This window comes from Panthera pardus, unplaced genomic scaffold (genome assembly GCF_024362965.1).
Source record: "Panthera pardus isolate Hobbes unplaced genomic scaffold, ASM2436296v1 HiC_scaffold_26, whole genome shotgun sequence".
Lineage (NCBI taxonomy): Eukaryota > Metazoa > Chordata > Mammalia > Carnivora > Felidae > Panthera > Panthera pardus.
This window is the reverse complement of record NW_026526832.1, coordinates 29,180,979-29,197,597: the sequence shown is the minus strand read 5'-3', so window position 1 is coordinate 29,197,597 and position 16,619 is coordinate 29,180,979. Positions and strand designations below refer to the sequence as shown.

Below are 16,619 nucleotides of genomic sequence, written 5' to 3'. Positions count from 1 at the left end.
CGGGGGCTGCCGGCCGGTCCTCGTCTGGCCTGGATGTCGGGGAGCTTGGGCTGGAACCTCCATCACCACCAGGAAATAGCCCCTTCTTGGGAGAGATTGCAGGAGCTGGTGGGAAACGGATTTGGGGACATTAAGGCTTGATATTACTTCTTCCGATAAAAAGGCGTTGGCTTAACCTTTTTGTCTTCTGCTTAATGACTTTCAGAGGCTCATTAGGCTTCGAGGAAGTAAACTTTCAAACTCAAACCACATGCCGCCCTCAAAGAACAGACCCCCGCCCCCCCACCCGCCATCACCACCACCGTAGTGAAAGCCTCGTCAGTTCCCAAGCACAGAACCGTTTCCTCAGAGGGGACACTGCAGGGGACCGCAGGCCGCCGAGCGGCACGGTCCCAAGAGGGTTCGAGAGTCTGAGGCGACGGCGACGGCTGACTCTCCCAGACCCTTCGGTGCACCTGGCACTATCCTAGGTGCGTCGCACGCGTGAACTCACTACGTGTCACCCAGAGGCAGGTACCATCATGATCCCACCGCCCTCCGCCCCCCAGAGCAGACCCGAGCACAGAAACGTCCAGTAACCTGCGTCAGATCGCACGCAGCACAGTGGCAGATCCAAAACCCAGGATGCCTGGGTTTGCAGCCTGGCTCTGCCGTTGACCTGCTGCGTGACTTTGGGCGCGTTCCTTAGCCTTGCCGAGTCAGTTTCCTCACGTGTGGGGTGAGCACAGCAACCACATCTGTCTGCGAGGGGGCCACGGAAGATCGGGCCCACCGGGGGCCCACTGCGGCACCTGGAGTGTCGTGGGTGGCCATAAACGGATATGAGGTGAGCAAATGAGGTCTACCCGAGATGCCACCACGTTCACGAGGCCTTTGTCCCTGAGTGTGCTCAGTGTTTGCTCAGGAACGGGCGGCACCGGGAAACCTCCCCATTTCCGCCGTTCCGTCGTGTAAGACCGCACCGCTAGGCAGCGGGAGAGCCAGGATTCGCACTCCGCTAATCTGGCCGCAGTGCCGTGCGCAGTGGAGCCTCCTCCAGACAGCCTGCCTTCTCCACCGGACGGTGGGCCCTTGGAGGCAGGACTTTGATGATTTGTGCTGATTTCCCAGCTCCTCACACGAAGCCTGGCCTACGGTGCTCAGAGAACGTATTTGGTCAGTGAATGGATCAATGAACATAGTGGAGACCTTCGCGCTCTAAGGTTTTCGAATTCCACAGGCAGACAACAAAACGAGGCAACGTTTTCCCTGGATTATTTTGTGGAGAAATTCTTGCCGGCTGCCCTTTTTCTCCCAAATGCAGTGATTGGACCCAAGATCCCAGAACTCATTTCTCCTCTTTCTCTGACAGTGTCTGCCATTTCATTTCTCCCACGAAGGGGGAGGGAGCAGGTCAGTTACGAAAGCTTCCACAGAGGAAGTGTTTGTACTGAGCCTTAAAGAACGAACAAGAGCGATTTAGACACGAGGAAGCTCATGTTGGATTTCCTTTTATGTGGACAGAATGCTGAGCCTTGAAAGCGGGCCTGTGCCTTAGGTGTCTTTTTATCTTCTCCTTTTTATTCTCTGTGTCTAGCACAGGCTATTCATTCAGTACAGTCTATTTATTCTTCCACTCATCCTTTGTGTATCCAACCTCCTTCATCATCCATCCCTCCATCCATCCATCCCTCCATCCACCCGTCCATCTGTCCTTCATGTATCCAATCTCCTTCATCCATCCATGCATCCACCCATCCATCCATCCTTCATCTATCCAAAATCTTCCTTCCTTCCTTCCTTCCTTCCTTCCTTCCTTCCTTCCTTCCTCCTTCCTTGCCTGCCTCCCTTCTTCCTTACCTGCCTCCCTTCCACCTTCCTTTCTTCCTCCCTCCCTCCCTCTTTTCCTTCCTTTCTTTCTCTATCCAACCTCCTTCATCCATCCATCCATTCATCCATCCAGCCATCTGTCCTTCATGTATCCAATCTCCTTTATCCATCCATCCATCCACCCATCCATCCATCCTTCATCTATCCAAAATCTTCCTTCCTTCCTTCCTTCCTTCCTTCCTTCCTCCCTTCCTCCTTCCCTGCCTGCCTCCCTCCCACCTTCCTTTCTTCCTCCCTCCCTTTTCCTTCCTTCCTTCCTTCCTTCCTTCCTTCCTTCCTTCCTTCCTTCCTCTATCCAACATCCTTCATCCATCCATCCATCCATCCATCCATCCATCTATCCATCCATAGAATACTTACTGAACACAAACCTGTAGTACCTCAGAAACACACTGAGGCCACTGGATGGAGGCCCCAGAGACAAAATGTTATCTTATTATCAATAAGGTGCCCTAGAATCCAGTTTGGAGGGCAGTGAATTCCTGGCCCTTGTAGCATATCAACCAGGATGGTCTATGTGTGATCATAAAGGCTTCGATTGTCAGTAGGAGATTGGAGGAGAGAGCTCCTCCTCAGTTTCCTTCAAGTGGAGAGTGCTGATACGGCAATCTGAGTGTGGGGATATCTTCAACACCCAATATCCTGATGTCTTGTGTCCTTAGTCACTCAAGAACAAAACAACTCCCTCTTTAGAGGATCAAGACTCCCTTAGCCCTTCCTTTCTGTTGAGGCCTCACATCCCCCACGGCTGCTCCTTCCTGGCCAGAGGCTGCAGCCCCCGCTCCTCTCGGCACGGACAGTGTGCGCCTGGCTCACCAAACACACAGCCCCCTTGTTCCAGGAATGCAGGCGGCTGCTTGGAGCCATTGCTGGAAATGGCCTCCCAACAGATGTGCCTTTAATTTGTTTCCGGGTCAGTGGCCCCCGTGCCCCGAGGAGGCCGCCTCCCAGGCAGGAGGCCCCAAAATAGCCCTGTGTGTGCGTCCCTGGATGGGGTTATCCATCACTGCCCGGCCTCTGCCCCCGGATGCCTCACTCTGGTGGCTGGCTCTAATCGGACCACTTGATGTGGAGGTGGGGGAAGCCGGCTCTGTCCCCTCGGGTGTTGGCCCCTCAAAGGGCCAATTGTAACCACATGGAAGTGAGGCCTTCTGCCCTGGTCTCAGGGTCAGCCAAAGATCTCCCCCTGAACAGAAACTTCTAGGAAGGATGTGTGAGAGGTTTACAAAGTTGCTAGAGCAGAGACCATGATCTGAGGTTGCAATGCACTTCTTTATCCAGCATCCATTTGTTGAGTGCCTACCAGGTGCCGTAACGTGCCCTTTGTAGGCATCAACACCTGTCCTCTGATTCTCAAGGTAGACACGGTATTCCCATTTTGCGGACGGGGAAGCAAAGCGTCAGAGAGTTTACGTCTTCTCCAACCCAAATAGTAAATGAGGAACCAAGAACCTCCGTCTGAAAAACCGGGGCGGTTCCCACAACCCCACCACCTCCCTGTCTAAGACAGAGAAGCTTGCACCCAGCAGGCACTTGCTAAATCAGCGTGTCTCCTTTATCAACATCCTTGCCTATAAAACACATATAAAAATAACTGTCTAACTGCATTGTTTTAAGGTTTAGATCAGGTAATGTATGTAAAGAGCCTAGCGTAGTGCTCTTTCAGTGTGGTGCCCAGTTAGTAAACAGTAGGCGCTCAGTGCATCAATAAATAGAAAAGACCCAATAGGAGGGGTGCATGAACATATGGGTCACAGGGTTCTGTGTCCCCCGGGATGGCTCACGAGGCACTCCTGGCTCTGTGCAATGCCGTGGGGACATTTGCATTATACAGGCCCAGAGAGGGGAAGGTAGCAGGGCTCAGGCCCTGGCCAGCGCTTTGTCACTGGACCATGCTGCGTGCACAGAGGGCATTGCTGAATGGGACTGTCACCAGATGTGTTCAGATGCTCCAAAGCGGGGCTGTAATCATGTCAACACCTCTCTGCAGACAACTTCCTGTGAGTCCCCACTGGCTCCCTGTTGCTACTGAATAAACTGCAAACTTCTCCTGGCCTTCTAGGTCTCTATAATCTGGGGTGCTAGAGTCGTAGGCCCCGGTTCTCCCTCCTTGTGTGGAGCACCACGCGAACTAGATTATTCTGCGTCCCGAATACACCTGCGATTTCATGCTGACCGTCTCTTCCTCAAGCTATTTTCTGGGCTAGGGATTCCTTCCCCCCCCTCTCTTTTCCCCCTCAGTTTCTGCCTATCGAACATCTTGTCGTTCCTTCCTTGAAGGCTTTCCAGCACCTCATCAACACCCCAGTGGTGGTTAATCCCTCCTTCGTTGTGTTTCCAAATGACTTAAAATATAACCTAGGTCCTAGATCAGGGGCCCTCAAACTACTGCCCAAGGGCCAAATCTGGCCCACTGCCTAGTTTTGTAAATAAAGTTTTATTGGGACATAGACATGCTCACTTTTTTACCTGTATTATCTACAGCTGTTTTGACGCTACAGTGCCAGAGTTGAGTAGTTCCTTCAGAGACCATATGGCCCCCAAAGCTAAAATTTCCTTTACAGAAAAAGCTTCGCCACCCTTGTCCTAGTGTGATCAAATGATCTGTTTCTGTTTCCATCGTACCTATCCCGTTGGGAAGACGGTGAGGTCAGGAGCACCTATTTTCCTCTCTGTCCTGGGTGCCATGTACGAAAGACAGTGTACAAGGAAGGGTCATACAACCATATGGCAAGGATGTGCACACACCTCCGTGTCACACTGTGGTGTGGACACAAGCTGCCCCCGTGACCCGACACCGTGTGGTCCAGGACCGATCGGAACCTCGGCTCCATCCTGGCGACTGTCAGAAGCGTCAGAGAAGAGTGACAGGCGCCACTGGGAACTCAGTGATCGATTGAGGGGACCAGTGGGAGCTGACATGGTCGGTACCGCCCATCTATGGAAGCTCCGGACAGCCAGGCCATCTTCCTGGGCAAGGGTAGTGGCCCAGGCCCTGCTACCCGCCTCTCCCGGACCTCCCCCTCCGCCCGGCTCAGCACCTCTGCCCCTCACAGGCTCTGCTCTTACCCTGCGGATGCTTCTGCTCAAGCCCCATGCCCTGCTCTGGGCTCAGTGGTCATACTTCCAGAACTCCAATCTAGGATGCAAGGATATTTCAGGAGTGTGCAGAGGTGTTGGGAGCTGGGAGAAAGGAATGGGAAGAGGGAAGAAGGAGGGGGGGTCAACAGGACTACCTGTGGGGCAGCGTTAACTCATTTAATCTTGACAAAAACCGTATGGGGTTAGTTGCTAAGAACGATCTCTGCTTCGCAAGTGGGGAAACTGAGGCATGGTAAATTTAGTGAGTTTTTCCAAGGTCACATGGCTAATAGGTAGGTGTAGTGGTTCAGACCCTCAGCTCTTAACCTCTCCTCTACCTTCTTCCCGTCCCTGTCCAGGGAGCCCAGATACTCCCTGGACAGCAGCATGGACATCACCAGGGGGCTTGTTACAAATATAGACTCCTAGGTCCGCACCCAAGACTTGCTGAGTCAGCATTTTAACAAGACTCCCCAGAAAATTCAGGTGTTCCCACAGCTTGAGCACCCCTACCTGAGATCACTTAGCCTTTCTAGGGATGAAGAGGAAGGTGGAGTTCGGCGAGATTAAGTCCCATGGCAAAGGTCACGTGGGGAGAAAATGCAGAGGTGAGAAGCTCGGACTTGGGTCCAGGCACCAAGCTGGAGGCGCTCTCATGGGCACGCAGGGCCTTCGGGGAAAGCAGGAAGCTTTAGTGTATTCTCAGTCCAAGTTCATATTCATGTGCTTGACAGATGAGGCTTTCCCGCAGAGAGAGGACAGGCACCAGGACTGGGGAGCCGGTGGGGGCAGCTGGATGAGATTAGCAGCCCAAGTGTTCCTCCTCCCAGCCTGGCTGCAGCCTGTCAGAGCGCAGACTGTGGTCTCGGAGGGAGTTTCCGCAGAAATAACCCGTGGCAAATAGAAAAAGGCCTGAGCACAGTCCCACGTGGGCTTCAGGCCAGGAGCAAGCAAGAGACCCCATGATGCGGTCCCGGTGGAACGGAGTCCCCTGGGGCTGGGGGACAACCACCGTTACCCCCCAGCTGAATCCCAAGTCCCCTTTGTGTCACTCTCGCCAAGGGACTGCCCAGTTTCTGCTTGCACACCTCCGGCAGCAGAGAACTCACTTCCTCCCGAGGAAGCCAATTTCGTATCCAAGCCCCCTGACCCCGGAAAAGCCTCCTTTGTGACAAGCTGGAACCTTCTTTCCTGCAGCTTCCGGACTTCCGCCCTAAAGACACTGAACGCATGCCGAAATCACACACGGCCTTTCAGATCTAAGAAACCAACATCTCGCCCGGTTCTGAGGTCCGGGCCACTGAGCTGCTGCCCCTGCTCTTCGTGTGGTCCCCGCAGAGGACGGTTCCAGGCTTGGGGGAAACAGATGTTGTCCAAAACCATCTGAGAGGAGCCCGCCGGGAGGCGGGGAGGATGGACCGTGGCTAGGGAAGTTGGTGCTGGACACCTGGCTCCAGGAGGGGTGAGGCAAGAGGGGCAGGCCGAGGTTGGTTGGGGGTCAGAAGCACCTTCTCGTGGGGCGTTCGGGCCAGAGGATCCCTTTAGATGGTGCCGAGCTCACTGCTGCCGGCATGTGCGGAGCCAGAGGGTCGGGACCACGCGTCCCCGAGCCTCCCAGGCCAGCCAGGAACGAGGGGCTGGGACAGGCACTGCCACCCCTTGGCCTGTGCCCTGGAACAAATAACACAGCTTTTCCGAATCTTAGTTTTCTTGTCTGTAACACAGGAGCAATGACAACCGGTCCTCGTTTCTGTCGTGAGTAGCAAATGCTCGGCATTTGTGTGGCCCACACAGTGCCCGGCATGCAGGAAAGGTTGCAGCCTTTTAAAATATGTTCTGCCCCCCCCCCCCCCGGGCCAGAAAGGGAGGAAAAGATAGCTTTTGTTTCTAAGGCGCGTGTGGAGCCTGCCCTCACCTTCTATGGAAAATGAGTGTCCTGGCCGAGTCCCTGTGTTTCATCAAGGGCTCTTTCCCTCAGCTGCTGGGATGCCAATTCACATTCCATCAGTATCTGTTGTTCCCCGAATGGTCCGGACCCTGAGGGTGTCACGGGCGTCACCTCATTTAATGCAACCCTCCCCGCAGCTCTCGGGTACCGGTTCCATTTTTTCTATACAGCTGGGGAAACTGAGGCACAGAGGTTTAGAGAAGACTGGTCTGAGATCGCCCAGCACCTGAATGAGGCTACCAGGGGGCTTTTCGCCGGGCCTCCTCCCTTGTCTGCCCTTCTGGCCCTGGCTCCCCCCCCCACACAGGCTGGGGGGCCTTTCAGGGAGCCCGGTCTGAGCTGGGTGCCTGCTCTGATCCCTGACTCCACCTTGGCTCTTTCTGGGGTGGGGGGCCGCGGGCAGCAAGCCCTGAAGCTGGCAGGCCTCCTTACCTCTGCCGAGTGGAGGGGGGGCAGGAGGGCAGGGGTCTCCCCACGAGGCCGGCCCTCCCTCCGGAAAGTGCAATCGGCTGCAGCTAATCTCCCCGAACGGGGCTCCAGCAGCCCAGCCGTCCAGTCCACAGTGCAGCCCCCCAGGCCCTTTTTCTGAAATCTGTGATCTTCCTGCTTGAAATCACCTTTAATTTCCCTCAGGAATGAACAAGCATTTAGAGGGTTGGTTTCAATTACACCTGGAAAAAAAAGTTTGACACAAATTTCAAGCCAAATAAATTAGGAAACCACAGAGCTGGAAATACAAAGCCGGGGATGGAGAGGCCGACCTTGGCTCCCTGGGTACATGCAGGCCCTCAGCCTGGCCGCCAAGGCCACCTTGCAGGGCTCACGGATCGTGGAAGGCTTGGGCCCTGTTCTCTGCTGCTCTGCAAGGCCCGGACAGCCTTTCCCTCCCCTTCCCAGCCCTTCTCCCCCAGGAAGCCTTCCCTGGCTGCCCCAGCCACCGCAGTCTCTCCACCTCTGAGCTCCCCACTTCTGTGGGCACCCTACTTCTGTGGTGACTCCCTAAGAAGAGAGAAGGGCTGTGCAAGGACCTTTTTCCTCCTGGCTTTGTCCCATCCCCCAGCCAGTGTTGACAGGTGGGAAAAGCAGCGAACCCTCTTTCTACTTTCATGCAGTAAGACCGACTTCCCTACCGGAGCCGCCGCTGTTCCTCCTTCCTTCCCTGCTGAGAAGTGTCCCCCACTCCCCAATCTCAGCTTCCACAGCACCTCGTGAAGGAAGGCTTCCTTGATTGCACCGGTCAAGTGGAGGGTGGGTGCCGGAGGGAATCTGAGGCCCCTGCCCATCCAAGTGCAAGGTCCCAGGGCGGCCCTCTGCCCTCATGGCTAGGGGTCTGGCTGGAGACGCCGGACATGAGAGCCTCACGGCCACTCGGAGCCCAACACACACAGGTGTGCGATCACCCCCTGCCTGTGATGCAGCCCCCTGGGGGTGAGGCCTCCGAGGGCCAAGGGGTCCCAAATAGATATGAACAAATGGTCCAATAGCCCTGTCCCCAAAGATGGACCAGGCTCAGACATGAAGCCTTGTCAGAAGAATCGGCTCATCCTGGCCCCGGAAGAGTGATATGGAGCTGGCATGCGACAGTGGCCCCACTTCTGTCACGTGGGCGGGGGGGGGGGGTGTGGGTCACCCAGGGGTGGTCCGCTCCCCCTCCTCGGGCTCATTCTGGGCTGTGGCACCGCCCCCCCCCAGCGTGTGCCAGAGCTCCGGCTGCTCCCCTCCTTCCCCAGCCCGTGCGTTTCATTCGGTCCGTTCCACGTGGCCATTTCCACCCTCCCGTCCACGGGCATGCCACCACCCGCGGGCCTGCCACCAGCAGCGCATACTTGGGCCACCGAGATATCCGGTCTCCCGGTTCCCACACAGCAGCCACGCTGGGCTGGGGTCAAGGAGAAGCCGCATCACCCGCTCCGCCTGAGGCCCCGAGGCGGCTCCCGGTCCCCGCGGCTCACTAGCCTGGCACACGAGGCCCCTCAGGCTGCGGCCTGTCCGCCTTCCACGTCTCGTCGGTCTCCCCCTCCCGCACCCGGGCTCCGTGTGTCATTGTAACCCCGACTCCCTGCTTCCGCCCTCCTGTGCCTCTGCACACTCATCCGGCTGTGCCTGGAATGCTCTCCCGCGTCTCCTGTCTGCCTGCTGAAAACCCTACTACTGCCGTCTCAGCTTAGACATGGCCTCCTCCAGGAAGCCTTCTGGATTACTCATGCCCCACCTGGCTGAGGTTACACACTTTCCTCTGAGCTGCCACCAGATCTACTTCTATCACAGAATGTGGCACACCGTCTTACTTGTTTTTGTGTATTTTCTCCATTAGACTGTGAACGTTTTGAGCCTAAGGCTTTTAGCTGGTTGATCTGCAAATGAATGGTCTGTACGTAGCAACCTCAATAAATATTGGTGGAAGGGAGGAAAGAAGAAATGGAGAAAGGGTGGAAGAGAAGCAGGAAAGGAGGGAGGGAGGGAGACATGGTGAGTAGGTGTTTGTAAAGGATGCTAAGCTGATTCAGATACTTCTGGGGAAAAGCCCAGCCTCCCAAGTTTGAGCTTCAAGACGCCCACAATCTGGCCCGAATACTTCCAGCCTTATCTCTCACTATGAATAAATTACACACACACACACACACACACACACACACTCCCCAGCTATACCCTCTATACTGTTGTCCATGGCCTGCCCCCATCACGAAGCTGCCTGCCTCACTTTCCCATCTCTGTGCCATTCAATCCCCACCTCCCACTCGGGAGGGGCCCTTCCTTACCAGCTTTGAGGGTCCGTCCTCGGCATCCAGCATGAAGAACACTCATCCCTGGGAAGACAGAAGGAGATGATAGCAATACAGGGTCGTGAGTGTCATAGCAGAGGGGCTTCTGGGATCATCTGGGGCTTCCAAGGCTGCCGAGGGCAGGAGTCAGACACAGCTTTGTCCAGACTGAGACTTGGAGGATGAGGGGTGTCCTGGGACATCCCGGACACAGGTGGAATGTGAGCTGGACAGACAGTCACCAAGGACCTGTGTTTTGAGGCTGTCCTTCCTCTACCTCTGGCTGGGAATTCCTTTTCACCCTAGACTTTCCCGCTTCTCTGAAGTCCTCTCTCTGACGGGTATAGTCTGCCTGCTTCCCACTCAGCACTCTGCACCCAGTGCTGCCCTCTCTCAGCCAATGGCTCTGGCCCTGGGTCTGTTTTACTTTAGGGTCAGCAGAGTAAACACACATCACCCTCTTGCTCCTACTGGTCAACAACAGGTGGCTTCTTCTTCCCCAGGTGGTGCCTGCAGAGTCTAGAACAGGTGCTCAGTACAGACCGGACTGACCTAGACACAAGCACAGCTATGACCTCTAGACGGTGTGCTGGGTGCCGTGCATGCAAAAATAAAAACCCATTGGTAAATGCATGTAACCATGCCACCTAGGGGACACCCGGCCTGGACCTAGCGCTTGGAGCAACCCCACTGGGATGCTGTGACAGAGAGAAGAGACCAACGTCCCCCTGAAAATCCCCAAAGGAGAAAGGCCGGGTCTCAGATGCAGGTTGCTGGGACTCCTGACCTGACATTATCCCTCCAAATGCCCCTAACACCGTCCCTGATCCCAGGGTTGTCCCAGGATTGGCAGGAAGACTATGTAAGCAGTACCCAGAGGTCTTGGAAGGGCTTCGCGGGCAGACACCCCAGCCGTGAAGTCCTGGCTGCTTCCTGGACGAGGAGGCAGTGCAGGTGGGAGCTCAGGTACCTGGTGACCGGGACGGCGGCCCGATCCTCCCTGTGCGTGAGTGACAAGGACCACAGCCTCCGGCAGGCTCAGAAGTGTCCCAGGAGGATTTGGAAACTGGAGAGCAAAGTCAGTATGTCCCACATTATCCAATTTTTCTGGCACCAAAATTCCTGCGCTCCCAGCTCGGTGGTCATGAGACTAACCCCGGGCATACCGTTTCAGTGATGTCAGCGCATGAAATCAGAATCAGAAACACATGCATGAAAGGGTCTGTGCGGGTTCAATGAACCTGGGAAATTGCACTTTGAGGGGAAGACCCACCGGATGGGACCGTCGGAACTGCAGAGGTCTATACCGCGTGTTTGGCGTGGCCCTTGGCATGAGGCACATCCCTGGCCTCCCATCCCCACCCCCACCCCCACCCCCACCCACGTGTAGTGAATGCCAAGGGCTCTGAGATCATATCGGCAACTGCTTGGCACCCCAGAGGATAGAACAAAGCCAAAATAGGATTCTGGTGCATCAAATGTTTCCACGTCTGTCCCTTCAGCTGCATCCACAGCACCCCTGGGGATGGGCGATCAGGGGTGGTCACCTCACTTCCCAGGTGGACAGCAGGCCAGAGAGATGAAATGTCCTGCCCGAGGTCGCCTCATCGAGTCAATTCCACAATCCCTTACCGGCACCGACTCCGCACCGGGCGTGGTGACGCTTTGCACACTTCATTGGATTTCATTTTCACAACAGTCGTAAGAGGCAGAAATAAATACCCTCACATTACAAACGGGGACACTGAGGCTCCGAGAGACCAAGCAGTTGGGCTGACGTCGCCCAGTGGGTCGGCAGCAAATCTGGGACCCCCACCGTCTGTCCCTTCGCTACAGCGGTGGTCTCTGGAGAAAGCGGAACCTGACCGAAAGGGCACTGTTGTCCCTGAGCTATTCCTTATCTGCCCAGGGTGACAGGCCAGCCTTGGGTGGCACCGGCAGAATCAAGAGTCAGGAAGTGAGCAAACCCAGAGGGGTGGAGGCAAGGCCTCCAGCGTGCTCTCCCCTCCTCCCCCAAGAATCTGAGCAATGTTTGATGAGGACGCGTGGCACAGCCCCTCAGCTGCCCCCAGGGTAAGACTGGGCTGGAGCCTTCCCGACCCAGGGCGGGCTCCGGAGGCGGGGGTTTGGGGGCGACAGGGGGGCTGTGTGTCCTTTGGAATGAATGCGGCCCACAGTGACAGAGCAGACCTTGGCCTGGAACCCAGAGGCCAGCGGCACCAGCATGACTGCCTCATTGTGTGGCCCCCATCACGGGACCCCACGGGGCCGCATGCTAATGAACCGGCTCCTGGGGTGGGGGGTGGGTCGGGGCCACGAGCCAGACCCGGCCCCAGAGAGAAACGCTGGGCACACGGCCTCACCCCTCGGGGCCGCTACCAGCCAAGACCCAAGGGAGGGCTGCCTGGGCCTGTGCCCCTCCACGGAGACAAGTCTGCAACGCCACGGGAATGCAGGCCCGTGACCTCAGACCCTTGCCAGTCCGAAGTCCCTCCAGAACCGAACAGAAACCCATGTGCGCGCACGTGCGGTCATGCCCCACACGTAAAGGTCGGGGTCCAGTGACTGAGGCCTGGGCGCACCTCCCCAGAAACACGCAAATACTTGCAAAATTACCGTAGAGCTTGGACAGACCTACCAGCCACCCGGCCATTCCTCTTGATTGTCTCATTTGATTCTCACAGCCACCTTTTGAAGTCAACAAAGCAGAAAACCTCTTCCCCGAAAAAAAAAGCAGCTACGGTTTGGCCAGGGCAGGTGACTGTCGTCAAAAGTCTTCCTTCCTCTCCCACCCCTGCTCTGCTGGGGTTCCCAGCGTCTGCCCACTTGCCCTGGGCCTGGGTTCTCCCGTCAGCGGGCTCCCCATGGATACTGCCTGGCTCTCAAGTTTCACTGTTCCTGCCTTGTTCTGGAAGCTCATGGCAACCCGCCTTCTGCCTCGGCTGCTGGGCCCTTGGGTCCTCTTGACCCAGCTGGGCTCAGTCCCAGGATTTCCTCCTGCTCAGGAAGAGTGAATGGAAGATGGTCATGAGGAGAGGAAGCTTCAGCTTGGTTTTGCTGGGGGAGAGAGCCATTGACTCAGACACCAGGGAAAAATTCATCCGGCGTGTTAACTGGTTCCCTAACTGGAGGTGGGGTCAAGGGAATGAGAGGCCGTCATGGCCCCGACTAAGTACCTTGAGGAGTGTTACTTGCTTAGTTTTTACCTTCGGGGGTCGGAATCTTCAATCACAAGATCTGTGAAGTGTCCTCGGCCTAGATATATATTCCAGACGTCTCCACTAAGTTCTGTTTTGTTTTGTTGAATTCAGGACTCCTAAAAAAAATGGCAGAAGAGACCAAAAATGACTTAGCCCGCGCTGTGAACGGTGAGCAACACACCGTGGGCCTGAGCAGCCATCTACCATGCCCACGTCAGAAATTTCTGGACTATCTCGACCAGGTGAGGCATAGTTGGGGGGCAATCGGGTGACCATCTGGGGCTGGCCTGCCCACCCTGGGGTCCTTAGCGTCCTGCACAGAGCCGTAGACATTGTGTGTATATCATACGTGACGTGAGTGGCAATCCTTATCCTCCGTTCTCTCTTATTTGGCCTGGAAATAGACTTTGTCTTCTGAATTCCTTTTGTCCTCGTCTGAAAACAGGGCAGATGTGGAAGGCCTGGCAAGTGTCTGTGATCCGGGTGAAAACATCTGCTTCCAGCACAAACTAAACACATCAGCAGGAGCCAAGAACGTTCCCCTGCACTCGCTACCGTTTGACTTCTTTTATTAATAACTTGGGAGGATTGCAGGCAAGGAGTTCTGGCAGGAATGAAAGGAAATGATCCAGGGGAAAAAAAAAATCTAACCCATAAATAAGTTAAAGTCACCGGTGGAGGGTGTTTGATCTTTTTCTTTCTTTTTTTAAAAATGAAATATGGGTACTTCCCTTCAGAGACAAGGGAGGGAGAAGCCAAGGGAGCCGTGTTCTTGGGGGCCCTAGGGGGTGGGGGTAAAGACATGTCACTTTCAAACCATGGCCTCTATGGGTCTGTTGGGAGTTGGGGAGTCTAGCTCTGCTGAAAGGAAGGCAACAGCATGGATTGGAAAAAAGAGCGTGAGCTTTGGAATCAGGCAAAGCTGAGCTTCACCCTAGCTGTGTGATCTTGGCACAAGATCTTGGGCAAGTTGACCAAACCTCCTGTTGGTTTTGCGTCATCTGGGGGAAGTAATGTCTGCCTCACAGAATGTTAGTGAAAACTGAAGCTGATGGTGTGAATGTATTAATCAGGGTAAGTATTCACTGACTGCCACAGTAGACGAGCCTCAAGCATTCAGTGGCACAGTATAAAACAAATCGTCTGCTCTGAGTCCAGTGCAGGAGGACGGGGACTCCCCTCTACCCTGCGACTCAGGTCGGAGGACCACACGTGCAGGTTGCCTGGGGCCATGTTGGTTTACACCTGCTATCCGATCCTAATGACATTGGCCCCTCTCCTTCATTCTCAAAAGTGTCCTACCTTAGGTGATCGGTTATGTGAGCACTCAAGACTCAGGGAGCCGGGCTCCCTCTGTCCCCTGACACCACCATCTCTACATGTGACATCCAAAGTCGTCCCAGCACAACGGCCCTCAAATTCCACAGCCCAGAAGTGACGCGTGTCACCATCCTGCCACCATTTTGTTGGCTAGACTGGTCTCATGGCCTCACTTACCAGCCCAGGTGTCTCGCCAGGTGCCCAGGAAGGAGAGGTGGGACAGATACGGGTGTGCTGGCCTGGGGTGAGTATCTCAAGATCTCTTTTGCCCCCATTCTGTTATTCCCCACCCTTCCTCTGGAAGCTCCGAGAATATGGGGAGAACAATGTGGTTATATAGACATGTTAAATGAGAAAACATCAAGTGTCCTGGGAAATACATGTCTGTAGGGTAAGATGAAATAGAGCCCTTTACTGTTTCCAAAAAGGCTTTCACATGCATGACCTCACTCGATCTTCCCAATCGCACTGTGGGGCAGATGGTGGGTTTTCACTTACAAGAGAGAAGACTAAGGTTCAGAAGCACACACCCACTTCCCAAGGCGACGGGATGACGGGGCCAGGGCTCACTCCAATGCCCTGCCTCGCTATCTGGCCTCACCGCTTTCTCCCTGGCCCAGGCTGCAAGGGCCCACGCTGGATTTCCTGCAGGGCTGAGGTGGGTGGTGAGGTCAGGGTAGAGGGGCGACGGCTGCTTATCTAGGATCACAGAGCAAGAGGGGTGCTGGACACCCCAGAAGGCATTTTACCCAACCTCTTCCCCATTGTGTTTGGGGAAAGAGAGACCCAAAGAGGGGAAGTGACTTGCCTAAGACCACAGAGTGAGCTGGCAGCTAGCCAGCTGGCTCTCCTGATTCCTGCTCTGGTGTTCTTCTCCTGCTCTATTGCAAAGTCAGAAGGGAGCCAAAAAGGGATGGGCTGTTTTCTTGGTCATTAGGAAAAAGAGAGAAGCTAACATAGGAATATATGATCTCTGCCGTGTCAGTGGCAAGCGAAAAGATCAAGTGAGGTCATGAATGTGAAAGCCTTTTTGGAAACAGTAAAGGGCTATATTTCATTTTACCCTAAAAACACGTATTTCCCAGGACACTTGAAGTTTTATGGTCTGCTATGTCTACATACTCACATTTTTCTCCCCATATTCCTGGATCCTCTAGAGGAAGGGTGGGGAAGAACAGAATGGGGGCAAAATATATCTTGAGATGCTCAGATACTGAACAATGGCCAGCCTCAGTCAGCCTGTATTCCTGATTTATGGAATTGGCCAGAGCCACTGTCCATCTGAGCCACTCCACCCACAGTCCAGGACTATATGAAAAAAGAATGAGTTTCTTGTTCTTTTTTTTAAGTTTATTTATTTATTCTGAAGGAGAGACAGAGAGAGAGAGAGAGAGAGAGAGAGAGAGCAGGGGAGGGGCAGAGAGAGGGAGAGAGGCGATCTCAAGCAGGCTCCACACTTGCAAGGGCAGAGCTGGATGTGGGGCTCAAACTCACAAACTGTGAGATCATAACCTAAGCCGTATGACACCGAGAGTCAGATACTCAACTGACTGAGCTCCCCAGGCACTCTGAACTCCTTGTTCTTAAAACTAAGGGATTCCTGAGAGCTATTTATTGTAGCAGTATAGTTGGTTCTAACACAGCCTTGAAGGCCAGCTAAGCCTTCCAGAGGAAGTGATGGAAACAAGTCTTTCTAATTGAGAGGAACCAGATGCATGAATGTGTAGATAGACATTCATCCATCTATTGCTTCTCTCAACAGATACTTACTGAGCACGTGTACATGTACTCAGTCTCTGTGCTGGGTCCTGAGCATGTCAACACGAATGCTTTGGTTCCTGTCCTCAGGACGCTCCCCATCCAGTTGGACTGATCACTGACCAGGATACAAGTACTCACAGAGGGAAGGCATGAAGCCAGCCTGGATGGAAATAAAGAAGGTTTTTAACTCCTAAAGAAGGAGAAAATGGAGCCGATTTGCCGTGGGTGAGCAGTTCGAGGCTGGCCGGAGCAAGGCTTGAGCCTAGCTATACTGAGACATGATGCCATCTAGGAAGACAGAAGCAAAGTGGATTCTGCAAGAACTTGGCTGCAAAGAATTAGCGCTTGATCCCATAGGCAATGGGAGCCACTGAAGAACTTGGAGCAGGAGAGTGATGTGATTGACGGACGAGTGTCTAAACATCTCTCTCTCTAGCAGCTGTGGGATGGATGAGGCTGGAGACTGGACTGAAGTCAGTGTTTCTGTGGAGCCCATCCTCAGCACAATGGTCTGGTCACCGTCATCTCTCACCTTCAGCTTTGCCCCAAGAGGTCAGCGCGACCCATCCTGCTTAAAGCCATCTGGAGTTTGCCATCACCCCACCGACAGTCCCTGCATGGTTCGGCCACCGGTCACCTGCCAACCTCAGCTCTTGCCACTTTTCACTCATCCTCTGT

General features: G+C 54.7%; 2 long non-coding RNA genes across 2 annotated transcripts; one reads left to right on the top strand and one right to left on the bottom strand.

Moving 5' to 3' along the window:
- Nucleotides 1-6,820: 6,820 nt before the first annotated feature.
- LOC109268314 (uncharacterized) lies at nucleotides 6,821-10,751 on the bottom strand. The gene is made up of 3 exons (XR_002080587.2): nucleotides 10,631-10,751; nucleotides 9,658-9,705; nucleotides 6,821-7,569 (listed from the first exon to the last, which is right to left on the bottom strand). It is a non-coding gene; the product is annotated as an uncharacterized LOC109268314 (long non-coding RNA).
- Nucleotides 10,752-11,625: 874 nt separating this feature from the next.
- LOC109268312 (uncharacterized) lies at nucleotides 11,626-16,318 on the top strand. Its single transcript, XR_002080585.2, has 3 exons — nucleotides 11,626-11,733; nucleotides 12,972-13,102; nucleotides 15,943-16,318. It is a non-coding gene; the product is annotated as an uncharacterized LOC109268312 (long non-coding RNA).
- Nucleotides 16,319-16,619: the final 301 nt, after the last annotated feature.